The following is a 13966-nucleotide window of genomic DNA, read 5'->3' on the forward strand; positions in this document are numbered from 1 at the left end:
GGCATTGAATCTCCACTATATCCCCCTTTGATTTAACCGCTCTGAACAGTTCTTCCTTTGTATCTCCTCCGCATTAGCACTCCAAAAAACCCTCCCAGCCACCATGTCTTCCTCCTCCTCTCGCTCCATCGGATCTTGCTAGCCAATCCTCCACATCCCGTGAGCCGACGCCGGAGTACGACGCCGCGGCGGTCCACGCGGCCAACACCCGCCGCGCCATTGCGGCGGGGGAGGAATCGGACCACGACTTCTCCGTCCGGTCCGAGGACGACCAGTCCTTGACGGACGGGGAGAGCGACCTCCGCTTCCTCGCCGTTGGGGAAACGGAAAAGGGGAGTGACGACGACAGCTTCTCCTGCGACTTCACCTCTCCCGGGGAGGAGGAGGAGCAGGAAGAGGAGGAGGACGACGACGAGGGCTCCTCCGACGAGCCGCCGGCCAAGCGGTTCTGCCCTTGGCCGGGCAATCTTAGCGACTTCGACAGCGACGAGGACGACGCCGACGAAGAAGATGAAGACAACGAGGGCCCGGTCGGCGGCCATTGGAGCGACGATGAGCCCGCCGGGAGCGGCGCCGATGATGGCGACGACAGCCGACGACGAGGGCGGTGATGGCCCATAGATAGGACCTCTAGAATAGGGCCAGTAGTAGTAGATGGGGCAGTGGAACCCCTAGTATTCCCCTTTTGAGAGCAATTAGCTCCTTATGTAAGAAATCTCCTCTTAATCAATGAAGAACTTTTCCCCAATCTTGATTTTGCCGATTCCTTTTAATTGAGCCGATTCTCTCTTCTACTGACCTTGCCGATTCGTCCCCTTTGCCAATGCGTAATGAGCCGATAACAACGCACCGGCCCTTCAACAGAGCGATCTACCAGGCCTGTTGCCCCCCGAGTCTCAGCCGATGTAAAACAGAGACGAGGAATACGCGCATGAACCGTGTAAACTCGGGCTCGATTGTGTGCGGGGAAATTCCTTATGTAAGCGTCAGCCGATTTGAACACAAATCGGCCTCTCTGAGCGGAAAGCCTTCAAGGTGAGCTGCCCCCCGAGTTCTTACTCGAGGCGAGAATGTGCCACAGCCGATCCTCTTTCTTCCTCTGACAGCCGATAATCTTCCATTCCAGCTGTACTAACCCCACAGATTGGATAATCCTCGCACAATCAGAGTCGATGGCTACGCATCGGCTGTTTGTCCTTAAGTCGATGCCTGCTGCATCGGCTGTGTTCGAAAGATGAGATGCTTCTGTTGTATACCCTCATATTTCCATATACCTGGGTGCCCCCCCGAGCCGATTCTGTCAAGAAAATTGATGGTATCGGCTCTGTTGGATAACATGTTGAACCCGAGCAGAGAGGTAGGTGAGGATAATTTTGGCCAATTGCTGGAATCGGCCTCCACGTTGCTTGTTCGTTGAAGGTTTTGTAAGTTCCCTTCGTAAATTTTTCGGGGCCGATCACAAGGATCAGCCTCTCCTGGTTTGCCCATTGGTTTGATCTTGCTACTTTGTCGAGGCTGGATGAAACCAACCCAACCTCCGACTTGATGCGCCTGCTCGTCGTCCACCTTGTGTGCTCCGTAGAGTCGTGGAGCGCTACGCTCCGTCGGCAAGACGAGTACCATGTTTGTGCCGGCCGATGTCTCATCATCGGCTTTCCTCTCGTTTAGGGCGCCACTCCATTTTCCGTGGACGACCCTCTTCATCCGGGGTTCGCTGAACCTTTGCAGCCGGATCGGGCCGTGCCTTTCTTAGCGTATGCGAGTACAACCTTTCGGCTTCCTCCGAGGCCGCGCAATCGCTGAACCCTGCGCTTCGGGAACGGCTGAGTCCGTCGGGGCACCACCTTGGCCGGTGGTACCTGTCTTCTTCCACTTCTCCCTCGTCTTCGAATCTTCAAGATCTGCCCAACGAGGTGACTCGAGCACGTTTGCTTTGTGGTGGGAGAGGCCCTAAGCGCTCGAACACGGACACGTTGGCTGCCTCCTTCTTTTTCTTATTGCATTCTCGGGCAATTGCCGATTGTGGGCAATCGGCTCATTCCTGAATCCCAGCGAGTGTACGAAGAAGGGGCAGTCCCAATGCTCGGCGTTGTCGTCTTGCTCCCTTGATGCTTCCGTGGCATAGCGCTCATGCTCCTCCTCATCGTGATCCTGCCGACGATATCTTCCGGCTTCTCTAGCCAAACGATCTTCTCTATCACACGTAATAGGGTCGCCGGCGTTGACCATACTGATTCACATATTTGTTGAGGAGGTGATCGGAGAGGGGTCGCCGATATCTTATATTCTTCACCTCTCCCTCCGTGACGTAGCGCTTGCCATCATGACGGAGCCGATCGCATGGGGCGGCCTCATCCGTATCCTTGCTTGTGAGAGCAGCTGCCCTCATCTCCATCTTTGCCGAGTGGTTTCCGAGGCCCTACCATGTTGATGCCGAACGAGGGGCTCGGGCTGGCAACCTTCGGGGTAGGTGATTCCTACCATGTTAACGGCGGGGAAGGGTTGGGTGTCGACCTTCATGGCGTACTTGGTTGAAAATTAGCCGCCCCTTCTCTATCGCCGCTTGGATGTGCCGACGCCACACCCGGCAGTCGTTGGTGGCATGGGAAAGCGAGTTGTGGAATTTGCGGTACGGCTTTCCGTTCAGCTCTTTCGCCGTGGGGAACTTGAGACCTTCGGGAACCGTCAACCTGTTTCTCCTTGAGCAGGAGGTCGAAGATTTGTTCGGTCTTGGTCACGTCAAAATCAAATCCCCGGGCGGCCCTGGTGGCTTTACCCATTTGCGGGCCACGGGGTTCCTCCCCGAGTCCACTCAGCCACTTGCTATCTCTTGGCCTCCCGCAGGCACTTCATCCTCCTCCGTATCGACCATGACTACCGCACGTTTGAACTTGTCTTGGTACGGGTCGGGGTGGCGCTGTTCATATGCCGATAGTTTCGAACCATGTGCGCCGGTGAGGGATAATCTGCTTGGGAGGCCATGTCCTTGAGCTGTGTTGCAAGGCACTACTCATCGCCAACTCGGTCGCTTCCTTTTCGGTTATACGAACCGAATAACATCGGTTCCTAAGATTCCTGAAGCGCCGGATGTATTCCGTCACCGTTTCCCCGCGCTTCGACGTAGTTGTGCTAGATCGGCAATGCCGGACTCGGAAGCTTCCGAATGGTATTGCATATGGAACTGTTCTTCCAATTGCTTCCAAGGCTTGGATGGAGTTCGCTGGTAGAGAGGTGTACCATCCAAAAGCCGATCCCGTGAGGGACTGTGAAAAGAGCCTCACGCGTAGCTGATCCGACACCGAAGCCGGTCCTAGTTGAGCCAAATATCGGCCGACGTGCTCGATGGAGCTGGAGCCATCTGATCCACTAAATTTGGAGAAGTCAGGGAGCCGATATTTTGGTGGCAGCGGGATCATCTCGTAATCGTCAGGGTACGGCTTGGAATAGCCGACCGCCCTTCTTTTCGGCATCATGCCGAACTGGTCTCTCAGTATGGTACTGATCTGATCCGCCGTGCTGGCCGTAGGAGTTGCACTCCGAAGATTCGCCGGGGTGGCGTACTTGGCCTGCCACGTTTGCTTTTCCGGCTCCGAGCCGGCTGCGGGAGGCCGGGCTCGGGAGTTTCGTCGGTGTGGCGTATTTAGTTAGCCACGTCTGCTCTGTCGCCGACGTTCCTCCTGTCTTCGCCGGAGTCCCCGATGTTGTGGCCTGGTTTGTGAGTGCCCAGTCACCACAATCCGGCACATACATGCATGCGTACCCATGAGGGATCTCCTTAGGCGCCTCCATTAAGAACTCGGTAGTCACCGGGGTCGCCACCACTTCGTAGACGAGGAATGCCGGTGTAGTCGGCACTTCAGCGAGTGCTGCCAACGCAAATGGCAGCGGTGGACGGGACCCGGAATGGCAATTCTCCTTGATGCGTCCCGAGAGCTGGTCCCGACGGCGAGTGCCGGTGGCTCATGATCTCTCGGATCACGCGCGAGCGACACGCTCCGGCACGTTAACCAAGTTCTCGCAGTGGCGGTGTAGCGAGTGAGCCACCGGGTAGTTGATCTCTCGCCGCGGACCCTCGGTGCGTTCCTCCGACGGGGAAGAAAGGTCTATCCCATCGAGTGCACCTTCGGTGAGAACCCCTTCCATCCGATGCCACCGAACGGGTTCTCCGAAAAGAGCCGATGAAGTCGGCTTCGAGGGTAGCCTTGATCTCATTGTATTGCTTCTTGAGGTCGTCGGGCGGATCCTCGTAGGTGACCGGCGTGCCGTCCGCCATCTCGGATGTAGATGGCGATGTGGTTGATGTAGACGATAGTCCCACCGGCGTGCCGAGAATGTGTTGACTGCCAAAACCCACCGGCGGGCAGCGGCCTTGTCAACACCGTAGAGCCGGGGGAGCCTAGAGCCGCGGCCGGCCGAGACCCCTCCGAGCGACGGCCCGCAATGCTCTTCCGGTCACACGCGGCGTTGCGAAGTGCAAGGGCGTGCCACCCGACCTATACCCGGTCGGGAAGGTGATGAGATTGCCTCGCTTAGTTTCCTGCAGGGCATACATGTAAACGTTAAATACGAGCCTCGATCGGCTCTCGAGGTTATCCCGTGAATCGGCTCAAAGAGCCGATCCACCCATGATCCGTACGGGGTGTACGAATACTTGGTGGTCCTGCTTGATCAAGATGAAGCTAATGAGATCTACGACGATTTAGGGTTTTCACCACATAATCGGATCATCCTACTCCGGGTTGGGCCGGATGGCCACGCACGGTGCTCGTAAGCCGATCCTAAACAAGGCCAAAAAACCAACATGAAGTTGATCCTAGGAACATCCCGTTTAGGACTTGCGAACGCCACCCTACGTGCCACAGGATCCTCCCCCCCTTTGTAAAGGCCAAACTATTGCAGATATTAAACTAATCCTTGTAGAACAAGGAGCAATCGTAACGGACCAGATCTACTAAATAATGATCAAGCGGGGTGCCGCCCCCACACCTGAGATAGGCGTGAGGACGGCTAGATATGCAAGGGTTGCACTACGTAAGCATGCTTAAACGAAGAACAATGCTAACCCTAACACATCTAATGATAACTACGTTGCTCGCCATCAAAAGCGCTTCGATACGAGCAACGCATGAACAACGTGGGGCTTGTGCTGCCTAGATCGCAAGATGCGATCTAGGCAGCATGTCGCTACCCGATAGAAACCCTCGAGACGAAGGAGTTGGCGATGCGCCGAGATTGGTTTGTTTTTGGGGTTGAACGTGAGTTGTTGTTTATTCCATAAACCCTAGGTACATATTTATAGTCCGGTGGACTTTCTAATGAAGGCGTGCACTAAACCGTGCACGACCAAGATTCTATCTCTTAACTAAAATACGATCTAATATATTACAGATACACGGGCCATTAAGCCCAACTTGGTAGAAAAGGCCGATTCACGTATTCCTTCTATATATATTTCTTTATGTCCCTCTTGGTCGCGGCCCACCTCTGACTCGGTTAAATTCCGGTGATAACAAATTGACTCCACAATTTTTCCTCTTTCTTATCGGGAGGGTGAACAATACTCTCGATAAGAGTAGCCCCCGAGCCTATGAGCAGGTGCTTGCACCTAGGCGTAGGCTCAAGTTGTACTACTCGATAGACAACTTGGCGCAGCCCCTCTTTTTATCGACTCTATTTTTATTTGACATCCATATCTATATTGTACAGGGATAATGGTAATTGGGGCTAGTTCATGTGACGGATCAGGTACTAGTTAACTGCTCTAGTGGCAATCCGCAAAAACCTACTTCAAGATGACGTCCCTGGACATGATCTCGGGATACTGGTGTAAACTTCGACGAGTGCCGCTTAAGGTCTTACCATTCCGTCGAGTCCCGAGTCATATTTATCGGGTACCTAACGCGTCCGTTAGGATTTTTCTTCGTATCCGTTGATACGGATAAAAGTAGCGAGCGCGAGTCTTTGGCGATGCCACGCCACACGGAACGGATCCGGGTTCTTACCTTCGCGAGTTTTGCGGCATTCAGAGATTGTTCGCGACTTTGGCGCTCTGAGAATATTTTGTCAAGTGCCTTGTTCGGCTGATGCAATGACCCATTTTGCGGGTTCTTCTATATTTTTCTCGGGCGTGATGAGACAGCCAAATATATTGGGTTCTTCTATATTGTCGGGTTCACCACCGATGCTCTTGCTCGGAAGAATATGACGAGTCAATGGACCCGAAGATTTGTCCATCTCTCTCTTTTTTTTTTCCTCCTTGATGAAAATTTCGTCGAGTTCCTCCTTCAGGAAAATTTCTTTGGGTCCTCTTTGAGGACAATTCTTCGGGTCTTCTTTGAAGATAATTCTTCGAGACCTCCTTGAGGATAATTCTTCGGGACCTCCTTGAAGATAATTCTTCGGGACCTCCTTGAAGATAATTCTTCGGGACCTCCTTGAAGATAATTCTTCGGGACCTCCTTGAAGATAATTCTTCGGGTCCTGTTCTTTCTTGAAGACAATTTCGTCGAGTTCTCCCTGTGGACAATTTCGTCGGGTTCTCTCTTATATACTTTGAATTTCGCTTTCTCCTGCACAAATAAACAAACTTTTTCTATCTTTCCCTTGACTCTCTTTTTCGCATGCGGTGTCAGATGCTCGGATTCGATGATATGTAAAGTGAATATATGCCGCGCAGCCCCCAACCTGTCGGGTGCGACGAAAGTAAACGATAATCAACTTTGTGCAAAATAAAAGAACACTTAGCTTTTTGGACACGACGAAGTCTATGCATGATGAAGTCTTCGAGTGTAGATAAGAAATCTAGCCAAAGTAGAAACCACCAAATAGCAAAAGTGGATGCCGCGAAATTGTTGATGAAGAAATAGCCAAGCCCCCGAGCGTTGCTGAGGTGATGTCATGATTGTTGTGTCGTAGTCGTGACCCGAGGCGAAATCGTTGTCGAGCCCCCGAGCGTTAGGCGTGACGTCGAAATAAGTTGATGGAGTCACGGTGTCATATTTGGTGAAGCCATTTAGGATGAAGCCATAGACAATAATATACGAAGATGAATCCCATATGAAGTATTTGAGATGAATCCATATTGAAGATTACGCCATTAAATATAGAGCATATATTGAAGATAAATCCGTCGATATCATAGAGGATGAATTCATTGGCCCGAAGAATCCAATAATAATCATAGAAGATGAATCCGCTGATGTCATAGAAGATGAATCCATTGACCCGAAGAAAATAAATCCATTAATGGCCATAGAAGATGAATCCATTGACCCGGAAACGCATCGGGTAATATTGTATAAGTGAACCAATTATTTACCAAAGAAAACCAATCCAGTAATCCGAAGAAATTAAATCCACTGAGCCGAAGAAGATAAAGCCACTAAGTCAAAGAAAGTAATCCCACTGAGCCGAAGAAAATAATTTCACTGAGCCGGAGAAGATAATTCCACTGAGCCGGAGGAGGCGAAGAAAAGAAATTCACAAAGTAACTGAGTATATTTGCGGTAACGAAGTAATGGCGCAGCCCCCGAGTATTCCGACGTGACGAAAGTAAATAATAATCGACCTTTGAAAGTGAAACACTTAGCTTTTTTTTATCGGATACGGCGGAGCCGACATGAGAGCAGGTCCTCCGACTGACGGAGTCGATGAAGCGGACGCAGCCAATGAAGTGGAACCGTGCTGCGTTCAGCCGAAGTAATCATCCTAGAGGAGTGAATCTTCGAGTTCGCGGCGGGCGAGCCCCCGAGCGAGGCGTGTGCGCGTTGTCGGGTTAACGGCAGGCGAGCCCCCGATCATGCGACTGTACGCGGCGAAGTAATCGGAGCTTATTCCGAAGTTGTGTTGGGACGCGGAAATCTGCGCGTAAATAGCACTAGGCGAAAAAATATTTGACCAAAATAAATTTACGACGAATAAATTAACCGATAGCACCTGATGATGGTTTTAGTGTTGGATGAAGATGGCATGCTGTCGGTTGAAGGTGAGGTCGACCCTTCAAATCAGGTGCACTTTGACAGCGGTTCTTCACGTTTTTCTTTCACAATGGCGGCTCAACCGAGCTTGTCGTCTTCCGCCGGGAGACATCGAGTCACGCACGATTTGATGTTCACCAGTGTTTCATGGATAGATCAAGGGTGTAGCATCCATAAATATATACCTCCATCGAATTCGTGAAACAAAGTAAAAATTGCACTAGCAAGGAAAAATAGCACCTGGTGCATTGATGATAAAAAAAATGTTTGGCTTTAAGGGGAAGAAACCCAAAGCGCTGTGATTTTACTAGAAGTAATTGTGTGTACGACACCAAATTGCGAGTGCGGAGACTCGAACCTGGGCGGGCGGGGATGCATCAGCCCATCCCAACCACCGGGCTATGCCTCGGTTCACGGTGCATTGATGATGCGTTGATAGATCAAGGGTACTGCCATGCGATGGTCTTCACGTGCTTAGCCACTGCGGCCGGTTGCTTGGGAATCAACACCTTTGCCTGTACTTGTCGTTGTAGATTTTATTGACCATCCGAATTTGATGGATAGTCAGCTTCGACACGCGTGGGTTCCGCCGGAACCACCATCCCGAGCATGCAGGCGATCTCGCGATTGAAACCAATGAAATTTCCGCTGACTTGAACCGATGATGAGCTTGATGTTGACGTAGAAGGATCTCGCCCGGATAACAAAATCCAGTCGCCGCGATTCCCACAGACGGCGCCAATTGACGAGGGATCACCTCGGCAATGCCTACGTATTGTAGACTTGGGTTTCGGGAGAGAGCGACGATGGAGATTCCGGGAGCGAGATTAGGCACACGACGTACCCGGCTTCGGGTCCCCTCGGTGGAGGATCCCTACGTGCTGCTAGCAATCCGAGTATATGATCATATATGTGTTTACGTGGTGCCGCCGTAGGCGGAGCTATGCTGTCTATATTCTCGTCTATCCGTTGGTCTCCCTATTTCGGGTGCCCCGGCTAGCTTTATATATGCAACCAGCCTAGGGTTTTACAAGAGTCCTAGTCGACTACTTCTTCGGGTTGCCTTGTTGGGCCTTCTCCATATTGGGTCTTCTCCATATTGGGCCGAGCCAGGTATACCAATAATGGGTACCCGAAGGGTATGCCCATGTCACAAGGAGCATACCGTTTATTTTCCCAAGAGGATTGAGAAAGCATGTGGATTTAATACAATTTCTAATGTGAGAACTATCAAAGTGGTAACTATTGATTGTCCAATATATGAGCCTAAATAAGAATATCAAACTCTTGTGATTGGATCCATATCAATACAATTCAAGGTAACATGATTGATTTGAGGTTTATTTCTTCTTATGCTATGTAAAATTTATTTGGTGGCAAGACTTGATCAACCTTGTTAACAAATTCATTTTATATGCATAGAGGAACTAAACAACATCTCTTTCTTCCTCCACTTGTTTTACTTGTTGTAGCATTTTTGTTTTGCAAAGTTCTTTAGTTGATTAGAGATTTCAAAAATCTTTTTCTTCCCAGTAATAATAATTTTGACACCCAGAAATGTGCATTTTTCTAAGTTTTCAAAAATTCACAAAAATTATACCGTTGGTCTTATTTTTCGAAGAGGCACTGGAGCACTCGGGGACGACCAGTGGGGCACCCTGTGGTGGCACCCCACAGGCCGGCGCGGCCAGCAAGGGGGGCGCGCCACCCTGTTGTGTGGGCCCCTCCTTGCCCCACTACTTCATCTCTTCCTCCCACTCTCTTCTCTCCCCCGAAAAAACTCGCACCAGGTTCCCCTCACTCGCGTTTCTGCTCAAGAGCTCCAGATTTCTCGATCTCTTTGCCCAGCCCAGATTTCTGTCTGAAATTTGGCACATTTGCTCTCCGGTATGTGACTCCTCCGATTATCCAAGTAGAATTTTGTTTGGTTGAGTATATCTTGAATATTTTGCTGCTGTAGGTAACATGTTTAGTGAGCTTGCATGCTTGTTCTAAGTGGTAAAAACTAGTTTTAATGCATGATTAGTACTCTAGCAAGTTCCTATGATAGTTTCCCTCAATTATATGTCACCAAATCAAATTTTATAATGTTTGTTGAAAAATTTCAGAAAATGGAGTGGAATAAGCACCAACTCAACCAACATGAATTGGAGGTGCAACAGGTTATGAGAGTTCACCGCGAAGAAGGAGTATACCCCTCTTACTATCCGTGCGTTGATTTTATGAGAAGTGCATGAATCTTGCAAGATGTTCAAAGTCTAATTTCTCCTGCATGGTTGGATGATTTTGTTGTTGGTGAACCATGCCAATATGCAAAATTCACTATGTCCGTAGTGCAGGATTTTGAATTCAAATGGTCGCAATCTAACCCCATGGTTCGGTACAAATTTTATAATAAAACTGTCAACTTGCCATTCGATGATTTTTGTGTAGCAATTAGAGTGCCGCAATGGGGATCATGCGAGAAGATGAGGGGATCGCCGCAAGAGTTCTTGGACCTCTTCAAGATGATTTGTCATGGAAGAAGCTTCTCAGATGATGGTGGTAAAATCAGTAGCATTCAACTCCCAGCTATTCGCTACTTTGCTTATTTCATTACTAAGTGCGTTCTTGGTAGAAAGAATGCAAGTAAATTATCTATCCAGGATTTAGATTTTCTAGCTGCTGCATTGCAAGGTAATAAGACCTATAATTTGGGTGCTTTGATAGCCTATAGACTTGCCACTAACCGTGAGAAGGGCGGAATTTGTGGAGGTCTCATCGCCTCTCGTTTATTAGCTTTGCATGGTGTAGAACATCATCATCTTGATATTCAGCTTTCCATAGAGAAACTTGACATAGTATCCATGATTAAACATGAATTTGTTTCTGATTTGTCTAATTTGAGTAACCTGTCTTACAAGATAACATTTTACAAGAAAACTTGGAGAACAACTAAGAAAACTGAAAAATTAGTAGGATTGCCTGCACCTGTTCTATTTAACCTTGATTTCAGGGAGGATTGGTCAGTCACGGAAGGTGCACTGAATGCATACATAGAGGGAGGAGGCCATCATGCAAGAGACAACACGGAGGAGGCCGAGGAACACCTCGACTCGTCATCCGATGCAGCAAGTTCTTCGCATCAACAAGTTGGGCATGAGGATCCTTCACACTTTTCTTCTGCACCGGGACCTTATTATGACTACGCCATGTATGACCCACCGGCATGGAACCCTGACCCTCGCTAGGGTTGATCTCCACTTAGGCCAAAAGCCTAAGCTTGGGGGGAGGTATACCGGCATCACTCATTCTTTGCATATTATGGTTGCTGGATACTTGTATATACTTGTTTAGTTTCTTGAAGTGCTTTTCTAATGAGAGGGAGATGATATTTGGGGAAGTGCTGATTGAAAACAGATTCTGGGCTGACACCAAAAAAATTATCGAAAACAGCCAGAACGTTATTTTGCGAAGCCAATTTTTGTGCATGTTCCCCAGGTTATTATCTAACTTTCATTAGTTGAACACTTTTCGAGCTGAGCAGCGGAAGAATTTCTTAAAAATCGATTACTGTACTACTGTCAAGTTTGACGAATTCCTGCTGCTTTGTGTTTATGTGACTCTTTTAGTTTTCATTTTCTTGTTTTTGCTTTGTTTATTTCCCAAAACACAAAAGGACCAAAAATATTTATGTTGTTTCTCTTCACCACTTGTTTATTTTGGTTTTTGCTTTTATTTTGCTTTATTTACTATCGTTGGTTTGCTATAAGAAAATCCAAAAAGATTTTGCTTTGTTTGCTTGTTTCCTTTTGTTCTTGTTTCCAATTCGAAAACACCAAAAATATTTGCTGCTCTTCTTTGGTTTTGTAAAGTTCATTATGAGTTCAATGGTCTTCGATGGCTGGAGCGTGGTTTTCATTCCATATTATTCAAGCTACACAAGTGAAAAGGCAATAATGACGATCTACGACAATCCGATTGTGGTGAGAGGCTGGTATGAACTCTATTTGTTTTCATTTTTGTACATATACTCATCCATGTGAGCATGCTTAGTTGGTTCATGTGAGGTATATGTCATTTAAGAAAGTCTAGTAGTTCATGATCTCTCATGATTAGCTCCAATTTATTAATATGAGTAGCATGTCATAAATATTTGCTTGCATTGTTTTATTCATAGATAGGTATGACATTGTGGTATCCTCCTCTGAATAATTCTCTTGAATCAACTTGGCACATGCTCACGCATGCATATTAGAGTTCTTGTATCACTTTTATGCCTCCGTTAATTTATTTTGTCGCAAGCATGATTACGACAGTTACTGCTCTCTTGGTTGTCGCTTCCCAGTCTATTGCTAGCCTTCACTTGTACCGAGCGGGAACGCTGCTCGTGCTTCCAAACCCCTGAAAACCAAGTTATTCCCAAGTGTCCACCATAAATACCTATGCATGGCATTTCAAACCATTCCAAGTAAATTCTCATGTGCCACCTTTAAACCATCAAAATGCTTCTCAATTTGTGTCAATGTTTTATAGCTCATGAGGAAATATGTGGTGTTTATCTTTCAACCTTGTCATTTACTCTTGACAGACTTTCATAATGGACTAGTGGCACATCCGCTTATCCAATAATTTTGCAAAAAGAGTTGGCAACGGGGTTCCCAGCCCCAATTAATCAACTTTCATTAATAATTCTCTTCACATGTTTTGCCCTGATTTATCATTAAGCAACTTAAATTGCAAATAGACACTCCTCCATGGTATGTGATTGATGGAAGGCACCCGAGGATTCGGTTAGCCATGGCTTGTGTAAGCAAAGGTTGGGGGAGTGTCATCCATAATGAAACTAAAATACGTGTGTAAACAAAAGAGAAGAGGGATGATTTACCTTGCTTCGGTAGAGATAACGTCCTTCATGGGAGCTGCTCTTGAAAGTCCGGTTGACGAGGTAGTTAGAGTACCCACTATCATTCGTTGACAACAACAAACACCTCTCAAAATAATTTTACTCCTGTTTTACAAATGAAAAGCTCTAGCACATGTTAATCCCTCGCTTCCCTCTGCGAAGGGTCAATCTTTTACTTTTACATTGAGTCTCCATCCTTTCTTTGAGCACCTTCTTGAGAGCACAACTGTCATTCTTAGTATAATATGCTTGTCCCAAAATGTGATTAACTGTGGTATAACTTTGATGCTTTTATCTTTGATAATCTCTACTTCCAACCTTTCCATGAACTTCAAAGGTGCCCGAGCATTTATGTTTTGCTGTACAAATACGGGCAAGCGAGATACCACTTTATCATATCCTTCTATGAACATTGCAATCCTGCTGATAGACATGATTCATGATGCTCATTATTAATTTGTTGGTACCTTTTCCATGATTGACATAGCTATTAGATGATTTTATTTGCATGTATCTTATTATGAATTGCTTAAGCACTTGCCATATCATGAGAATATTTACATCATATGAACAAATGTGTTCGTGAAAGTTCTTTTATCGCACTCAGGTTGTTAACCGAATTGCTTGAGGACAAGCAATAAGCTAAGCTTGGGGGAGTTGATACGTCCAAAACGTATCTACTTTCCCGAACACTTTTGCTATTGTTTTGCCTCTAATTCGTGTATTTTGGATACAACTAACACGGACTAACGCTGTTTTCAGCAGAATTGCTCTGGTGTCTCGTTTTTGTGCAGAAATCCAACTTTTAGGAAAATCCTCGGAATTTATGCGAAAGGTCTTATTTTTTCAGAAGATTGACGCAGCCAGAAGGGCAAGCCAGGTGGAGGCCCGAGGGCCCCACACACTAGGCCGGCGCGGCCCAGGAGGGGGGCGCGCGGCCCTAGCGTGTGGCCCCCTCGGCCGGCCTCCGACGCCCTCCTCTGGACTACTTAACGCCTTCGACCTAAAAACGCACGGCGGGTTAGAAGAAATCGCTGATGACCCACAAGTATAGGGGGTGTATCGTAGTATCTTCGATAAGTAATAATGTCGATCCCAACGAGGA

The sequence above is a fragment of the Lolium rigidum genome, chromosome 1 (assembly GCF_022539505.1).
Source record: "Lolium rigidum isolate FL_2022 chromosome 1, APGP_CSIRO_Lrig_0.1, whole genome shotgun sequence".
Taxonomy (NCBI): Eukaryota; Viridiplantae; Streptophyta; class Magnoliopsida; order Poales; family Poaceae; genus Lolium; species Lolium rigidum.